Here is a 20,947-nt window from a genome sequence, read left to right as displayed (position 1 = left end):
AATGAGGCCTACAAATAGTACCTACAATCAAATATGATGGAGGGTAGAAGTTTTTCTTTTGTTTTCTTGCATGGTGTGCCTTAACTGTGTGCAAGTCATCTGTAAGGAACACCATGACTGATAAGGCTCACTCAGCACACGTGTTCCGCTATGTCCTGAATGAGCAAGGCAATGCAGCACACGAAAAGCTTACCGGGATGGGGTGCGACCGCTGATGTGCAGGACCTGCAGCACGTGACTGCAGGGGGTGGAACCAGGGGCAGAGCAAGCCACAACGCTCCTGAAGATGACAGAGGAGGAAGGAGGGCACCGACAGAACTAGAGAGGGTCAGGAGAGCCGAGGTCAATACCGACAGGTCAGCGAGGTACAGGAGTGAGGTACAAAAGAGGAATCAAATACAGGCCAAATGTCAGAAACTGGAGAGGGCAGCAAAAGTACTAGGGGAACAGGCAGAATGAGTAGTCAGAAGGGAGCAGAAGTCAGAAGCCAGACAAAAGAAATGAGCAGTACTGAATCAATAGACAACAGAGAAAACGCGGGACAGAACCGGGTCAGTAACAGGATAACACACAAGAGCAGGCACAAGGCACAAGCACACAAGGGTCAAACTACTCAGCCGAGGGCAGGAGTATAACTGACAAAGACCAGAGCCCAGCTGAGGCCATTTAAAGCACTAACACAGCTAGAGAGAGGCTGAAAAGTCTTAACCCCGGAGGTTCCAGCCAAATAAACCATGACATCATCATGAAATCTGAAAAGTACCCAAGGATTTTGGGTTGTAATGTAGTGCTCAGTGTCAAAAAGTGGGGTTTGCACCCTAGGTCATGGGTCTTCCTGCATGACAATGACCACAAACATACTTCAAAAAGCACTCAGAAATTGATGAAAAAAAAGTGCTGGAAAGTTCTGAAGAGGCCAGCAATGAGTATTGATCTAAATCCCATTGAACACCTGTGGACAGATCTTATATTTTCTGTTGGGAGAAGGCACCCTTCATATATGAGAGACCTTTAGCAGTTTGCAAGAGAAGAGTGGTCCAAAATTCCATTTGACAGGCGTAAGATGGTTATAGAAAGAAGTGAACATATATTCCCTTTAAAACTTATCTCTTTTAATAATCCAATGTTAAAAAACACCTACCCAGTGACAAATCTGGTAAAATTCAAATAGTAAACTGACCAAACAAAGTCTACAATGACCTTGCAATAAGCCTAGCTGAGACTCTGCCTTGCTGTGGAGGTTGGCACCCTAATAACGAGTTTGCCCCCACTCAACGAAGGCTATCCCTCACTCCCTTGTTTCATCCTACCAATGCAGGTGGGAAAACAATAATAATATAGGGAAGAAATGAAAAAATTGCAGAAGACAATATATTATAGTATACAAAGCTTGCAGGTATGACGTAGAACAAAAAAGATATAAATAAAGATAATGCTAGATTATCATTCCACACACTGATCAGCGTTCCAACAAAATCACCAATGGGAAATCAATGATAGCTGCCCAATCCATAGGCCAGATATACAGATACAGAACATGCTCAAAAGAGGTTTACTTATTCATGTGTAGAAAGCATCCTGACACGTTTCCCCACTGTAACTGTTCATCAAGAGGTCACTATAATGATATCAGACACTGGATGCCATGATGAAAAAAGCATGATTATAAGAAATGGTTAAAAGCATAGTTATAGAAAGCAATTAATTGCAGTTATTTTTTCCAAAGGTCGAGCAACCCTGCTGCCCGGGAACAGCACTCTTAGTCCTACTAGCTAGGGGCACTGCTCTTAGGCCTACTACCCAAGGACATTGCTCTTAGCCCTACTATGAAAGAACTGCTCCCTTAACCCTACGACCCAAGGACAGCATTTATATGGGCCCTGGCCAGTCCGTGCCATTGCAGTCCATTCTCGTACCATTTTGCATGGACGTCTACATGAGCCCTTACAACTACAAGCGATCCTTTAAAGGCAACCATAATTCAGATATGGCCTTCAGTAAAAATGAGGTTGACACCCTTGCTCTATATGTTTTACAGATACATTATTACCACTTTGGATGCTGTGTTATTGTTACATTCAACTCGGAGATTGTACTATGTCATAAAACACTCATTTGCATGAATTACTTTTGTACAAGGCAGAGGCGGAAATTTGGTACACAATCCCTTGTGGGTTCAAAGTACTGCCGAGACTCCATACATTACATGGTGCTGTATTAGGTGCTGATTATGGGATACAGTATATCCCCTCACAAAGATAATGGATATAGAGCTTATAAATCAAATTAGCATGTCACATTTTTCATCTTCTGTGGCAAAAAAGTTTATTAGAATCCACTGCACATCTATAAGTGTAAAACATTTGCAAAATTCATAGCTGAAATACCTAAATTCATGTTTACAGCTCCATACAACAGAGGGCTGTAAAATGACTATGTGCATGAACTTATAGTAAGCTGTCTTTGACTCATACAGAACTAAAGTGTTATTGCATGGTATTTTGAGTAATCAGTGGGGTTTCAGAACCCGGATCCCCACTGATCTAAAGCACTTCTAAGGGACTACTGTGATTTGAAATAAAGAAAATTTGCAGTTACTTTTTAACCTTGATCTATTTTTCCTCACCACTTTAAGAGTAGCTCTTTTTTTTTAGGCAGATTGCGACCATCATCTCTATAATGAGTATAGAACTTGCTGCTGATGGCAGATCCACAATCCATATTGGAAGTTTGTATAGGAGAGTGCATAGTGCAGGGAATAATTGCCCTCTCTCTAGGATACAGGTTATAAGAGAAAACAAAAATGATGAGGGAAAGAAGTAAGAGCGAGTACCTTGTGACAAGCTACTTTAAATAAGCTATTACAAGCACTCAAATAGCAAGCGCTGTTCCATATCTTGACAGATGTGTTCATATTATTGCTCATTATAATCCATTTGTAGCCAGGAATAAATTGACTACAATGCAATTCAATTAAAGTACTAGACAGGAATTCAGTCTTAAAATATCTCAGCCATCAATCTAAACCATAACTGCTGTAGATTCACTAGTCAACTTACAGAAAAGATAGAACAAAGTCCAAGAAAAGTCCAAGATAGCTGGCACTAGACGCAGGTTATTTCCAACAGACACTGTACTTAGAGATGTATTTAATATTTCAATGTCATCATGGCATATAGGTGGCATAATAGTGTTCAGTGTGGAAGTAATGAATGATAGCGGGTTCATTAGATTTTTAGCAATATGAGGCATGGAAGACACGGGTCAAGTCATTCCTGAATGAATAACCCTCCATTTTAGAAAATTTGAAACTGATAATAATTACTTGGTTTTAGACATATGTGTCGATGAATAATATGAGCTAGTAATAGGGATTTATTTCCAAAGTTAATGAAGTAACTTTATCCATATGTGAAGATTTTATAGATCTCCAAGAGCTCTAAAATATAGCACAATACTATAATATGTGAATGATGACATATTGTTTTATCACATGCTATGCCTTCATCAATGACAGTTAGAGATCTAAGGGATTTATTAGACACAGGGAAACACGGTGTGATCTCACAGCTTGTAGTTATATTAGGTACATGTATGTTGCTAGACCACCATCAGGAGAGCAACACAGAACTTAGTATATACTACCCTTATATAGTTGAAGGCTTCAACAGTAGTTTTTTTTATTACTTCTATCTTCATGCCCCAAGACAAGAAAATATCATTATGTTACTGCTATTTTTGATATGTTGAGTAATCTATGGGAAGTTGAGAACCATTATTTCATCACTCTATCTGGTCCTATATAAATAGAGATAATGGGACAATTCCGAAAGTTAAACTTTTAGATATTGGCCATACAATTATACTTTGTTTATCAAGGGTATTGAAAGTTATATTGGTTCTCCTTGTTTTACCTGTCGTTGGGTTTCAAAGTAGTTCATATACTAAATAAATAATACATGGAATTTTAAAAGGTATCCACATACCAGATGTCTCTCCTGTATAAGTCATTGTAGAAATCTGTTTTAAAAAGACATTTCAGAGATTGATATACTTTGGAGTCCTATCTACGTCTTGATATTCTTTCAACACATTTTATGAGAAGAGCTAAAGAGTTTGATCACCATTTATGAGTAGTGTTAAAGCAGCACAAAGGAGTGATTACTACATCATATCAAATGAAGGATACTTTCCATTTTCCAACTGAGACCAATTTTGTACATTTTATGACTATGATTATTTTTATGTTTTTTATAAGTAAAATCAAACACCAAAATTGTATTCCCTGTATATACTAACATTGGAAACTCCTAAGACAGGAATGTTGAAAGTTTCTACCAAAACTTATGGTTTAGTATCTTAAAATAATAATATAGTTAAAATAAGTTATATAATATAATTATTAACAATTTAATTTGAAAATATTTTTCAACTTTAGGTTTTTTTTAATTGACCAAATATCTGGTGGTAGGATGTTAATGCACTATTGAATCATATTTAGCATTAATAATATTGACAGCTAGTCATCATGGTTAATTTAATTTCAAATGGAAGGGGTCAGTACTTTAGGGTAAAAAATACTACTGGAAGATTAAGTTTAGCAATGAGCAAGGAAGAAAAAAAGAAAAACCAACATAAATAGATGGATGCAAAGAAACTTAGAAAAGAAGTTAAGCTGGTAGTTCCCAGGAGTTGTAGGATTATCCCCAAATATAACATAATTAAACCATGACTAATAATAATAAAGAAAGGGTTTTACAACAAAATGTAAAAGCAAACAGTTATTAAAACTGAGTGAATACTGTATGTGATCAAAGGAACTTCATCTGTCAAAACAATAATATTGAGGTGTTCCTAAAATCTCATGGACCACTTAGCAAAGCTATAATTTGCATTACTTGTGTTAGGGGTCAAGTTCCCAATGCTGCACAGGGGGAATCTCGAACCATGACCGCTGCGGTCTCCCATTCTCCTCCAGCCACAGTGGACTCTGCTCAGCGGAGATGTCGGTCCCAGCATCTGGCTCAGCCTGATACTGTGCGGATAGTTACTGCTGCCTTTCCAGGCTCTGTCATTGTAACTAGTACTATTCCTCGGTGAGCAGATGCTGTTGGAACTAAGTCCTGCTTTTCCGCTACTGAGCATGACCAAGGGATGACCTCCCATTAGAGGTCGGGGGTCACATGCACAGGTTTTGTAGCAGCTTCCATTGGTCCCCTCTATAATTTGTAAAGCACTGCGGAATATGTTGGCGCTATATAAATAAAATTATTATTATTATTAGATAACACTTAGAACAGTCCAAGCAAAATACTCCAAAATAGTACACCTTATAGAGTCTCACCTCTCTGCTGACTCGCCTGGATAGTGGCAGCTGTTACTTCCGAGCTCCCAGGGTTGACTCCTCGACCTTTGGCACACACACAGATAGGAGGTATTGACAAGCTTAGGAAGATGACAGTACATTGAGGTACAAGTCCAGTTAATCCTAGGGTCACTACCTGGCTTCTCCGAACATCTCCATGGAGTCAGACAACAGACGGGTCCCATTCCTGGCTTTCTCCCAACATATCCATGGTTCAGCTATGGTTAATGGAGCAGATCTGTATTCTTCCAACTGGGTTGAGGTCCCTTAGGTTGTTTCCACTAGAATGATAGATCCGTGTCCCTCGTGATGGAGCCATGATGTATTGGCAGCAGTCCTGTAGGGTCCCCTGGATGTTTGGATGTCTTGGCAGAATCTCTGTCTCTCTCTGTCTCTCTATACAGAGGAATGTAACCTAGTTTTATATTTAACATGTGTCCTTTATTCAGTATTTACATAAAGGGCAAAAATGGAGATGTAGCATTACTTGATTATTTGATATATTTGCCTCATTTTTCTTCCTCTGTTTTTAATGTCTACAAATTACCTGGACTAGACAATGCATAATTAGCATATCAGTAAACCTCACTAGTCATCAAGGATAAGAGCACACTATGTTATATCAAATATCATCTTATATCAATAATACAGTTTTACTACAAACAAAAGTCTGGTTACTTGACCAGCCAGAAAGAAATGCTTAAATTCAAAAGTCAACATATAGCTAACAGCCTATTCTTTCTGGTTTGCTAAAAATAGTATTCTGGTTAATTAAGATACAATGCTGTGTCTACACAATGACCACGGAGGAAATCACTGTTGGGAGTAAATAAAAAAGTGATACTGGAATTTGCTAAACTGCATATTGACAAGCTACAAAGCTTCTGGGAGAATTTAATTTCAACAGATGATACAAAGCTGGAGCTTTCAGATGAGTTCAATTTGCTTTATGCTTACAAATGCAAAAATGAAGCATACAAAGAAATCATTGTACCTACCGTGAGACATGTAGGAGGCTCAGTTTTGTTTTAGGACTGTTTTGTGGCATCTGTCACATAGCTTGACCTGAGTTGAAGTGCTATCCAGCAGGATAATTTTTCAAAACACACAGTTAAATACATCCAAGAATGTCTAGGAGCAAATCAATATATTTTTCTGACAAGCCTACAACCTGCAGTAACCACCAATCGACCAAACCGCTGCACGGCCAGCTCTACCCTACCTACTGTATCCTCACCCATCCCTTGTAGATTGTGAGCCCTCACGGGCAGAGTCCTCTCTCCTCCTGTACCAGTTGTGACTTGTATTGTTCAAGATTATTGTACTTGTTTTATTATGTATACCCCTCCTCACATGTAAAGCGCCATGGAATAAATGGCGCTATAATAATAAATAATAATAATAAAAATAATAATAATTCTTTTCATGTGGTCTTCTATCAGCCTGGATCTAAATCTATTTGGACATCTGTGGAAGGAGATGAAACAAGCAGTCTAGAGAAGGCACCCTTCACACCTGAATAAGCTGACTAATTTTGCTAATGAGAGCCAGCACTAATGTTGAGCCTGCTATCAGTTAGTGCTAGGAACGTGGTAACAGCTGCTGCTCTCTATACACATATGGAGTGGTGAATGAAACCACGCTAGCACCACCCCCATGACTGAAACCCGAATTCTCCCGGGAGGAAACATGTAGATTAGTACCATATCTGCAGGTTAATAACATGTTTTCATGTGACAAGTTCCCTTTAACCCTCCGTCACATACAACTGATCTGACAGGCGCTTCTCTTTTACTTTCATTTCTCCTTCCTCACCAGATTGTGAGGAAACCCCCTCCCTCCAGGTAGTCTCCTGTCTCTTGAAGGTCTGTGAAACCTGATATCACAGTTGGATTTCAGAGCTTCAGGGGAGAGGATATAGCTGCACAGATCTCTCAGGCTCATTGTATGTGAATACGTCACATTCAGTAAGGTTGGTATTTTATGTTTTTATTCATCACAATAGTTTATTTAGCTTGTTTTATGAATGTATAGCACAAAATGTGAGGATATTTCATAGAAATAAGGGAGATTTTATAAAAGAAAGTGTGCTGCTCAGGCATATACAGTAGTTCCCTAACATATTCCTTCTCTTGCTTCAGATTATCTGCTGAAATGGAGAGGAAAATGTACAATTTATCCAAACAACTTGATGTTGAGGAAGTAACAAACATGCTGTTAGATGATAGAGACCTCACACTGAATGAGGATTTAGGAGAGGAAAGTGAGATTGATTCTCATGATGAGGTGGAAGAATGTGTCCTGGATTCTGAAACAGAGCAAGATGGTGACAGTGGTGAGGATGAAGAAGTTGGATCATATTATATTGGAAAAGAACTAGTACTTGGAGAGCTACGCAGGAGAAGCGTGAAAACAATCGGTATCCCCTCTCGCCTTCAAGTTCAGCTCAAAAGGTTCCGCCCAGAAGATGATGGTGAAAAGTCACCATCTGCACCACCTCACAAAAGAAGGAGATGCACCACCTGCCAAACGGAAAGCGGAACCAGAAGGCTTTCAAATTATGAATGTCTCAAATGTCATAAAGCAATTTGCCTGACACATGCAAAAATGGTGTGTAATTCTTGCTATTTGCTCTGCAAGTGTGACTTTTCTGGGGAAACCTCAGCATCTACTTCTGATTGAATATGTTTTTAATAGTACTTAAGGTACCTTAAAATTAAGTTTGTGTTCAAAAATTTTCTTTGTACATTTTTTTTGAGAGAGTCGACCTGGGGACTATTTGGCGGGAGTTTTGAAAAGTTTGTATTTCATAGTTATTAGTTTTATGTTAAGTAAATGTTTTTTTTTGCAACTGATTATGTGTAGTCTCTTTTATTACATCCCTATGAAGGTCACTGATCACTTTTAGAGCACTGAAATTGCAAACATTAGATATTATAGGTATTTTTCCAGCAGGCGCCTGACAGGCACATTGTATGTGAACTCGTTAGTCCGAATATTGTATGTGACGGAGGGTTAAGCTTTGCCCCTTGATATAGGTCTATAAATGCACATAAAAGATATGTCCAATGTCTGAAATTTATATACAACATTTTATCAAAAAATTAATTGGAGAAAAGCAAAAAATATATATTATATACTTTATGCATTGCACCTTAGAGAATAAAAAAGGATTCACGTTTCAGGATATATATTTCTTATTTGATGATTTCCAACTAATCAGCTAGCAAACATAAATTTAATGTAGTGCTGAAATCATAAATATATGGGACCACGATTTATACAATAGCAGGTCATCAGCCAGGATATTATAAATGTGTATTTCTGCTACAGGATAACTAATTATTTCAAGCAATAAACCTGTATGGGCAGCATTACAGTTAGAATCCATTCATACTCCTCATGGAGCACAATTGCTGCAACTCCTGGTCTAATGATGCAGATATCGGCATGATGCTAATATATAAGAATTTTCAATCATTACATATAGTTACTTACATAGGTAAATAATGTAGCAAAATCGTAAGATTACATTTTTGTCCTTGTTTATTATGTAACAGATTGCAGCAATTAATATTTATTTCCTTAAAATTAAATATGAAATTAGTTGTCCCATTTGAACGAGTGCTTTCCTGAATGGGGAGTCACGGCTGACAAATTCTCACAGATCAGCTGTTCCCCTGTGATCAGCTGTTATTGACTAGGTAAACTGGGTAAATGGGAATTCTGGCAGCAGAATGAAAGTGCATTACATGGCGCTACTCTGGCTAATAGACAAGAACTAAAAGAAGACTTTGGCAGTATATTTTCTAATAGTTTCACATGGATAGGGGTAGTACTAATCAGTAAACTAATTTAATCCTTAATTTCAAGATATCTGGCACCCAGAGAATGGGAAGCTTCATTTGGGAATAATTGCTGAAGAAATAAACTATAGTTGCAATTTATTGCTCCACCGACAGCTCCAAATGTTACCTTAGATGCTAATTATTGTGTCCTGGTCTGGACTGACTGAAGAATCCTCTGGTGGGCCAGTACAAACCTGACTGTAATGATTTCAGATATTTTCACAGTACCAAGTTTAGATGGCTTTTACTGAGATACCAGTTTCCAAATGTGTGTGACAATAAGTCACATTTTATTAGGTTATATTCACCTATTGGGAAAATGCTGTGGATTTGCGGGCAGAAAATCTGTAGTGTATTACGAAAGCAGCAAAATAGATGCAAGTTGATTATTATTTCAAGTTTTTACTGCAATTTTCATCATTGCACTTCACAGTTGTAAACCTTTCCAATTTTTCCATATTTCTACACACATTTGACCTCAAACTCCATCCAATTTCGCACAAGTTATAAAATTACATATAGAGAAACAAAACAAATGATTAAAAGCTATTAAACTTTTCCATTCTTTCTAAATGAGGTAAACAAATAAATATTGTATGTCTGTGAGGGGCAAAAGTTTGTGAACATTTATACTTAGGAGATAATTTGAAGTCAAACTAGCATCTGGTGTTTTCAATGAATGGGATGATAATCAGGTGTGAGTGTGTGACCTGCTTTATTTAGAGTACAGGGATCTATCAAAGACTAATCTGTACAAAGTATGTTTGTGGAAGTTTATCATGGCACTGACAATTGAATTTTTTTACATCCTCTGAAGAGGAGCTAAAGGTACCGTCACACTGAACGATATCGTTAACGATATCGTTGCTTTTTGTGACGTAGCAACGATATCGTTAACTAAATCGTTATGTGTGACAGCGACCAACGATCAGGCCCCTGCTGGGAGATCGTTGGTCGCTGGGGAAAGTCCAGCACTCTATTTAGTCGCTGGATCTCCCGCTGACATCGCTGAATCGGCGTGTGTGATGCCGATTCAGCGATGTCGTCACTGGTAACCAGGGTAAACATCGGGTTACTAAGCGCAGGGCCGCGCTTAGTAACCCAATGTTTACCCTGGTTACCGTTGTAAGTGTAAAAAAACAAACACTACATACTTACATTCCCGGTGTCTGGTCATGTCCCTCGCCTTCAGCTTCCCGCACTGACTGGTGAGCGCCCGCCAGCCGTAAAGCAAAGCACAGCAGTGACGTCACCGCTGTACTTTACGGCCGGCGCTCAGTCAGTGGTGGAAGCTGAAGGTGGGGGACCTGACCAGACACCGGGAATGTAAGTATGTAGTGTTTGTTTTTTTACATTTACAACGGTAACCAGGGTAAACATCGGGTTCCTAAGCGCGGCCCAGCGCTTAGTAACCCGATGTTTACCCTGGTTACCCGGGGACTTCAGGATCGTTGGTCGCTAGAGAGCTGTCTTATGTTTCTAATCAGGCTGGAAAAGGTTAGAAAACCATCTTTTAAGAGTTTGGACTTCATCACAAATTAGACAGATTGGGTGCAAATAGAGCAAATTTCAAATCATTATGACCATCCTAAGGAGTGGTCAACTAACAAAGATCAGTCCAATAGCAAGTTATATAATAGCCCGTGAGGCCAAAAGTCCAAGTCCTGACCTTAAACTGATAGAAAAATGGAAGGACCTGGAGGAAGCATTTCATGGAAGAAAACTGACCAATTTTAAGAGTAGAATCTATTTTGTAGGGTTTAACACACTACTGTAGGGCATAGTGTCAGTGATATAGGCAGACACAGTCCATATAAAGAATGCATTGGGCATTATTTTCAGCTAAAAAGGCAACAAACATTAAAGAAACCACAAACAACAAAGACTTGCCCTGCTATAACATACAATACCTTGACTCACGCTACCAGGGATGTATGCAGGCTTGGCTTTCCAGCAGCTTGGCATTTAGCACATTTGATCGCTGTGCATTTCTTCTTCAGGAACACATCATATCAGTCCGGAGGCTGTGACACACTGAAGCGTTTCCTTCAGCCTTCTATGTGTCAGTAATGAGACGACCTCTCACCTGAGCTAGCTAAGCCTCAGCAAAACTCATACTGGAGTGGGAATGGGAATGATGAGTCCCACCACTAAATCCTCCTCATCACTGGAATAAATCCCAGCCCAAAACTATCATAAATAAAACGGCTCAGCAACTAAGCTGCTGCACCAACCAATACTACCTGGTTTTTAATTTCTCTACAGGTTAACTTTCTGGGAGAGATATACATTCCCTCCAGTACCTTCCCTGTTGGTCTCCTACAAGGGGTTGACTCAAATTACTCCCAACTGATGTGCATGGCTAATCAACAATTACAGTTATTGCTGCATGAGAGATGCTGTGGTGGTGTGGTTGTCACGCCAGATACTGGAAGCAAAGGTTCACAATTTTTTTACACAGACGTGCTATTAGATCATTTTTCTAAATTAAAAATGAAAAATACCAATATTTTTTACTTATTTGTGTGACTTGGCACTCTTAGTCAACTTTTAGAGCCTGTATGAAAATCTGATGTGTGTTTTAGATCAAATTTAAGCAGAAATAAGAAAAATTCTGAAGGGTTCACAATTTTCCAAGCATCTCTGTAAAGGACGAAAGTCAAATAAAATCAACAATCTGCTGCAAAATCCTCATGTAAAACATATAGATTTTGCCTCAGATTCACAAAGAACTCAACTTTTTTTTAACATATATTACAGTAGAAAAAATACAACCATTTGACAATAAATGTATAACTATTAGTATTAGCAATATTAATCCAGATCTGTAAGGATCTCATAAACCTTGTATTTTATCTGATTATGAATCTCTTTATATAATCATTATTGTATTACAAACACAACGTAGAGAAGGCTCTAACCACATTACTGTAGATGTCTGTGATCTTTAAACGATTGGTTTGATGACTCACGTATCAAGTTATTATTTCAGTCTTAGACGGCAGATGAGGTCAATAAATAAATATAAATAACAAGGAGTCTACTCTGATTTTCTTTTCTTCAAATTTACTCAGTAAAAAATTAAAAGGTGGAGAAAATCATATTCTAGTATGTTCAATATATGATTACCAAGTTAACTATTTATAGCTTGCATTAAATGTAGTGGATTAAATTATATTCCCCATTTTACTGAAGGAATCCATACCGCAGAAATCTGAAGTTGCCTGCAGCATTTCTGTGCATTTTCTACAAGCTGCTTTGTTTGCATAGCTCTGTCTTAAAAAATGTCACTTTTAATTGCTTCTGTTACATTAATGTGTTTCTGGCGGAAAAACAATTAATCTTGTGGCATGGATTTTCTCTACATTTTTCTATTTGAAAGTTGGTGAGAGTAGTTCATGACATTTCAGAAAGGCTTTAAGAACTTAGTAGAACTGAAATTGTAAGAAAAATGTTTGTGATTAATGATGGGAGCAAAAAGTCACCAGGTATAGATGTTGAATGCATCAAATTGTCTTTCAACACTGGGATTTTGTAACAATTCATATTTTTTTGCATTCTGATAGCAACTTAAAAAGTAGCATTGCTAAAGTTTCCAGCCATTGAAATGTTTTGCATTAAATACTATGCCAAACTGCATAGTGTGCTGAAGTAAAAAATACATCAATGGAAGTTATAGATTTAAACTATGACATGTAATAGTCATCTCAGGAAAGGTACCACTAAGAATTTGAAAACAGTTGGATGCATGATATTTCCGTAGAAGCTAATAGAAGAAAAAAATAGTCATTTTAGAATCTTTCTACAGTGTTTTAAAGTGAATCTTTCATTAGATATTAGGTCAGGGTCTTACTTGAGAGTATGAAGCAAGAAACTCACGTGAGTCTCTTGCATCAATACCCGGCACTGCCACCGGCACTCGGACCGAAGCATGCGGCTGCATGTATTTCTATGCAGGCGCATGCTACAGTCCCGAGTGCCGGCGGCAGTGTCGGGTATTGATGCGAGTTTCTCACATCACACTTGCAAGTGTGACCCCGACCTTACAAAAGATAATGCACATATTATTAAGTAGGTCTCTTAGACCTAACGAGTTATACGGCTCTACAATCCCCTATAAATGCCTAAGAGGAGCTTATCAGCTGATTCATGCTGCCAAAACCAAGAGCAGTATGAATCAGAAAGCAGCCGCATTATTGAAGCTGTGTATGTGAATTACTTTTTCAACCTTTAATATCACCCATAATCTGTGCAATTCAATAAAAAAATGGAACTCTTTTTAAGGGGAAATGGAAAAATCAGATGAATTTGGTAGCATAATTATGCACACTCTGAAACTAATACATTGAATTTATGTCAGCATTCAGTTATCTTCAGTAGAAGTCTATCAAATGGCACATTTATAATTGTCAATTTTTGCGCACTCTTCTGTCATGATTCCAATGGCAGGGAATCACAAAAGGACAAGCACCAACGAGCTCTAGGGTGATGGAACCTGAGCTGACCGCGACCCTAAACCTAAACACACAAATAACAATAGCCGGGGAACGTGCCTACGTTGATCCTAGACGTCTCGCACCAGCCGAAGATCTAATTTCCCCTATTAGAAGAAACACAGACCTCTCTTGCCTCCAGAGAAATACCCCACAGAAATAGCAGCCCCCCACATATAATGACGGTGAAATGAGAGGAAGGCACATACACAGTATGAAATCAGATTCAGCAAAATGAGGCCCGCTAAAACTAGATAGCAGAGGATACAAAAGTAAACTGCGCGGTCAGCAAAAAACCCTTCAAAAAAACCATCCTGTAATTACTTGAACTCATGTTCCAACTCATGGAACATGAGGAGCAATTACAGCCCGCTAGAGCAACCAGCAGCAAAGAAACAATTATATGCAAGCTGGACAAGACAAAAATAAAACAAAACGTGGAACAAGAAAATCAAAAACTTAGCTTGTCCTGAAGATTACTGAAGCCAGAAGCTGAGGTAACAAAACACTCTGATAACCTTGATAGCCGGCGGGGAAATGACAAGAAAGCCCGGTTAAATAGGAAACTCCCAAATCCTAATAGAACAGGTGGACACCAGAGACAGCAGAACACAAATCACCCAGTACCATCAGTAACCACCAGAGGGAGCCCAAAAACAGAACTCACAACAGTACCCCCCCTTGAGGAGGGGTCACGGAACCCTCACGAGAACCACCAGGGCAACCAGGATGAGCCCTATGAAAAGTGCGGACCAAATCATCAGCATGAACATCAGAGGCAACCACCCAAGAATTATCCTCCTGACCATAACCCTTCCACTTGACCAAATACTGGAGTTTCCGTCTGGAAACACGAGAATCCAAGATCTTCTCCACAACGTACTCCAATTCTCCCTCCACCAGCACCGGAGCAGGAGGCTCAGGCGAAGGAACAACAGGTACCTCATACCTCCGCAACAATGACCGATGGAACACATTATGAATAGCAAACGATGCCGGGAGATCCAAATGAAATGACACAGGGTTAAGAATTTCCAAGATCCTATAAGGACCGATGAACCGAGGCTTGAACTTAGGAGAAGAGACCTTCATAGGAACAAAACGAGAAGACAACCACACCAAGTCCCCAACACGAAGTCGAGGACCCACGCGGCGACGGCGATTAGCAAACTGCTGAGCCTTCTCCTGGGACAACTTCAAATTGTCCACCACATGACTCCAAATCTGATGCAACCTATCCACCACCATGTCCACTCCAGGACAATCAGAAGGCTCCACCTGACCAGAGGAAAAACGAGGATGAAACCCCGAATTACAAAAGAAAGGAGAAACCAAGGTAGCAGAACTAGCCCGATTATTAAGGGCAAACTCGGCAAGCGGCAAAAAGGTAACCCAGTCATCCTGATCAGCAGAAACAAAACACCTCAAATAAGTTTCCAAAGTCTGATTAGTTCGCTCCGTCTGGCCATTCGTCTGAGGGTGGAATGCAGACGAAAAGGACAAATCAATGCCCATCTTAGCACAGAACGTCCGCCAAAATCTAGACACAAACTGGGATCCCCTGTCAGAAACGATGTTCTCCGGAATCCCATGCAAACGAACCACGTTCTGGAAAAACAGAGGGACCAACTCAGAGGAGGAAGGCAACTTAGGCAAGGGTACAAGATGAACCATTTTAGAAAAGCGGTCACACACAACTCAGATGACGGACATTTTTTGAGAGACACGGAGATCCGAAATAAAGTCCATGGAAATGTGCGTCCAAGGCCTCTTCGGGATAGGCAAAGGTGACAACAATCCACTGGCTCGAGAACAGCAAGGCTTAGCCCGAGCACAAACCTCACAAGACTGCACAAAAGAACGCACATCCCTAGACAAGGAAGGCCACCAAAAAGACCTGGCCACCAAGTCTCTAGTACCAAATATTCCAGGATGACCTGCCAACGCAGAAGAATGGACCTCAGAGATGACTCTACTGGTCCAGCTATCCGGAACAAACAGTCTCTCAGGCGGACAACGATCAGGTTTACCCGCCTGAAACTCCTGAAAAGCACGTCGCAAGTCTGGGAAGACGGCCGACAAAATCACCCCATCCCTAAGGATACCAGTGGGCTCAGAATTTCCAGGGGAGTCAGGCACAAAACTCCTAGAAAGAGCATCCGCCTTCACATTCTTTGAACCTGGCAGGTATGAAACCACAAAATTGAAACGAGAGAAAAACAGTGACCAACGAGCCTGTCTAGGATTTAGACGCCTGGCAGACTCAAGGTAAATCAGATTTTTGTGATCAGTCAAGACCACCACACGATGTCTAGCACCCTCCAGCCAATGACGCCATTCCTCAAATGCCCACTTCATGGCCAAAAGTTCCCGATTACCCACATCATAATTCCGCTCAGCGGGCGAAAATTTTCTAGATAAGAACGCACATGGCTTCATCACCGAGCAATCGGAGCTTCTCTGTGACAAAACCGCCCCCGCTCCAATCTCGGAAGCATCAACCTCAACTTGGAAAGGAAGCGAAACATCAGGCTGACGCAACACAGGAGCAGAAGAAAACCGGCGTTTAAGTTCCTGAAAGGCCTCCACAGCCGCAGGAGACCAATCAGCAACATCAGCACCCTTCTTAGTCAAATCCGTCAAAGGCTTAACAACACTAGAAAAATTAGTTATAAAACGACGATAGAAATTAGCAAAGCCCAAGAACTTCTGCAAACTCTTAAGAGATGCAGGCTGCGTCCAGTCACAAATAGCCCGAACCTTGACGGGATCCATCTCAATAGTAGAAGGGGAAAAAATATACCCCAAGAAAGAAATCTTCTGGACTCCAAAGAGACACTTTGAGCCCTTTACAAACAAGGAATTAGCCCTCAGGACCTGAAACACCTTCCTGACCTGCTGAACATGAGACTCCCAGTCATCAGAAAAAACCAAAATATCATCCAAATACACAATCATAAATATATCCAGATATTCACGGAAAATATCGTGCATAAAGGACTGGAAGACTGAAGGAGCATTAGAAAGTCCGAAAGGCATTACCAAATACTCAAAATGGCCCTCAGGCGTATTAAATGCGGTTTTCCACTCATCACCTTGCTTTATTCGTATAAGATTATACGCACCCCGGAGATCAATCTTAGTGAACCATTTAGCCCCCTTAATGCGAGCAAACAAATCAGTCAACAAAGGCAAAGGATACTGATATTTTACGGTAATCTTATTCAAAAGACGATAATCTATACAAGGTCTCAAGGACCCATCTTTCTTAGCCACGAAAAAAAAAACCTGCTCCCAAAGGGGACGAAGATGGACGGATATGTCCCTTTTCCAAGGACTCCTTAACATAATCCCGCATAGCAGTATGCTCTGGCACTGACAGATTGAACAGACGACCTTTAGGAAATTTACTACCAGGAATTAAATCTATAGCACAATCGCAATCCCTGTGAGGAGGAAGCGAACTGAGCTTAGGCTCCTCAAAAACATCCCGATAATCCGACAAAAATACAGGAACCTCAGAAGGAGTAGATGAAGCGATAGAAATCGGAGGTGCATCATCATGAACCCCCTGACATCCCCAGCTTAACACAGACATTGTTTTCCAGTCAAGGACTGGATTATGAGTTTGTAACCATGGCAGACCAAGTACTAGAACATCATGTAAATTATACAACACCAGGAAGCGAATCACCTCATGATGAACGGGAGTCATACGCATGGTCACTTGTGTCCAGTACTGAGGTTTATTCATAGCTAAAGGTGTAGAGTCAATTCCCTTCAAAGGAATAGGGACTTCCAGAGGCTCAAGACTAAACCCACATCGCTTGGCAAATGACCAATCCATAAGACTCAGGGCAGCGCCTGAATCTACATAGGCATCGACGGAAATGGATGAAAATGAGCAAATCAGAGTCACAGACAGAATGAACTTAGACTGTAACGTACTAATGGCAACAGACTTATCAACCTTTTTTGTGCGTTTAGAGCATGCTGATATAACATGAGCTGAATCACCACAATAAAAGCACAACCCATTTTTCCACCTATAGTTTTGCCGTTCACTTCTAGACTGAACTCTATCACATTGCATTGTCTCAAGTGCCTGTTCAGAAGACACCGCTAAATGGTGCACAGGTTTGCGCTCCCGCAAACGCCGATCAATCTGAATAGCCATAGTCATAGACTCATTCAGACCCGTAGGCGCAGGGAACCCCACCATAACATCTTTAATGGCCTCAGAAAGGCCATCTCTGAACTTTGCAGCCAGGGCGCACTCATTCCACTGAGTAAGCACTGACCATTTCTGAAATTTTTGACAATATATTTCTGCTTCATCTTGCCCCTGAGAGAGAGCTAATAAAGCTTTTTCAGCCTGAATCTCTTGGTTAGGTTCCTCATAGAGCAAACCCAATGCCAGAAAAAACGCATCCACATTAAGCAACGCAGGATCCCCTGGTGCCAATGCAAATGCCCAATTTTGAGGGTCACCCCGCAGGAAAGATATAATAATCTTAACCTGCTGAGCAGGGTCTCCAGAAGAGCGAGATTTCAAAGAAAGGAACAGCTTGCAATTGTTCCTAAAATTCAGAAAACTAGATCTATCTCCAGCAAAGAACTCTGGAATAGGAATTCTAGGTTCAGACATAGGAGCATGTACAACAAAATCTTGTATATTTTGAACCTTAGCAGCAAGATTATTCAAGCTGGAAGCTAAACTCTGGACGTCCATGATAAACAGCTAAGGTCAGAGCCATTCAAGGATTAAGAGTAGGAAAAAAAAAAAAAATCAGCCAGGCTGCAATTAGGGCTAGGCAGCAACCTCAGAGGAGAAAAAAAAAAAAAAAAAAAACTTCCTCAGACTACTTTTCCTCCTACTTCAGCCCAAACATTTTGGGCCGGCTATACTGTCATGATTCCAATGGCAGGGAATCACAAAAGGACAAGCACCAACGAGCTCTAGGGTGATGGAACCTGAGCTGACCGCGACCCTAAACCTGAACACACAAATAACAATAGCCGGGGAACGTGCCTACGTTGATCCTAGACGTCTCGCACCAGCCGAAGATCTAATTTCCCCTATTAGAAGAAACACAGACCTCTCTTGCCTCCAGAGAAATACCCCACAGAAATAGCAGCCCCCCACATATAATGACGGTGAAATGAGAGGAAGGCACATACACAGTATGAAATCAGATTCAGCAAAATGAGGCCTGCTAAAACTAGATAGCAGAGGATACAAAAGTAAACTGCGCGGTCAGCAAAAAACCCTTCAAAAAAACCATCCTGTAATTACTTGAACTCATGTTCCAACTCATGGAACATGAGGAGCAATTACAGCCCGCTAGAGCAACCAGCAGCAAAGAAACAATTATATGCAAGCTGGACAAGACAAAAATAAAACAAAACGTGGAACAAGAAAATCAAAAACTTAGCTTGTCCTGAAGATTACTGAAGCCAGAAGCTGAGGTAACAAAACACTCTGATAACCTTGATAGCCGGCGGGGAAATGGCAAGAAAGCCCGGTTAAATAGGAAACTCCCAAATCCTAATAGAACAGGTGGACACCAGAGACAGCAGAACACAAATCACCCAGTACCATCAGTAACCACCAGAGGGAGCCCAAAAACAGAACTCACAACACTCTTCCTTACATTAGTGCTCCACATCTGTTACATTGAGATAGCATCTCCTGTGTACAATCCTCTTCAGGTCATACACAGATTTCCAAGTGAAGTCAGATCTGACCTCTAGCTGTGTCATTCCATAACTATTATCTTCATCTGATGAGGCCATTCATTGCTTGATTTGGAGGTATACTTAGGTTAATTGTCATGCTGAAAAGTGACATTTGTTTTCCTTTTCAAATTTTTAACCTAAAAGGATAAAAGTTTTGACCCAGAATTGACTGATATTTGAAAATGTTCATATTTCCATCCAAGTTGACTAAAGCACAATTTCCAGCTGCCAAAAAACATTCCCAAAGCATAATGCTGCCAGCACCATGCTTCACTTTAAGTATGGTAATCTTTTGGTGATGCACAGTGTTTTCTTTGAACTAAATATACTTTTGGGAATTATGGCTAAATTGTTAGACCATAACACATATTCCAACATGCTTTTGGCAGACTTAAGGCTCCATCTTACCACTACCTCACAGGCCAGAAATACAAAGAATAAAGGGTATTGTTGTCATTTGCAGTACAGAAGCATTACTTGCTAATTATTCCTGCATCTGCCTAAATGTTGCTGAATGTCTCTTGGCAGCGTCCCATACCAATTTTTTCTGGTCTTTTGCTATCAATTTTTGAGGTTTGACCACTTCTAGGTAAAGTCACCATTGTGCCCCAATTTAAACCACTTGTTGATGGCTGTCTACACAGTGTTCCATGGGATATCAAATGCCTTGGAAAACATGTTGTACCCTTCTCCTGATAACTTTCAACATTAAGATCCCTTTCCTGTATTGTTTTTCAAATAATTTTTATTAACAATTTTTTTTTAAACAAAACCAATATAATGCATTTGTGAAATATTAGTATGCATCTACATTAAAGAAAAGGAAGTGGTTGGGAGAAGGGGGGAAGGGGAAAAGGGGAAGAGGAAGGGGCAGGGGAAACATAATAACAAAACAAGAAAGAACAAAACTAACAGATAAGCAATAACCTTGCTTTTTGGGCCACTGACCTAGTTAGGCCAGAAACAAATTGCCCTAATAAAGAAAGAAAACTTTTAACTTAGTTACTCGTCTTAATTTGATCATCAACAACACCACAATCCACAGAAAAGATTACTGATTTTGGAATCTGAAGTTCCATTTATTCCATTTTTTTTCATATTTTTGTAAACATCCATTCGCTATAGCGAATTTAAGATCTAAGGAATTGTGAAGATTAAGATTGTCCACAACGTCAGGGAAACTCGGAGCCTCAGAGCTCTTCCACATCGCTGCAATTTTGTTTTTAACTATCAACAAGATATGGATTATTACAAACCTCATTGAGTAATGTAATTTTTCGATGTCCACTGACAGAAGAGCCGTCTGGGGAGTCAGGACAAAGTCCTCATTGAGCAGACTACTAATGTATTTAGAGACCTGCTTCCACAGGTTTGTTAAATTTGGACATGACCAAAATATGTGAAGTAAGTCCCCCTTGTTTCCACATCCCCTCCAACACAACGGTGAAGAGCTTCCGCCGAAATGAGTAATTCTATCTGGTGTAAGATACCACCTTGTAACT

Source organism: Ranitomeya imitator, chromosome 3 (assembly GCF_032444005.1).
Source record: "Ranitomeya imitator isolate aRanImi1 chromosome 3, aRanImi1.pri, whole genome shotgun sequence".
Classification (NCBI taxonomy): domain Eukaryota; kingdom Metazoa; phylum Chordata; class Amphibia; order Anura; family Dendrobatidae; genus Ranitomeya; species Ranitomeya imitator.
Note: the sequence above shows the minus strand (reverse complement) of the source record.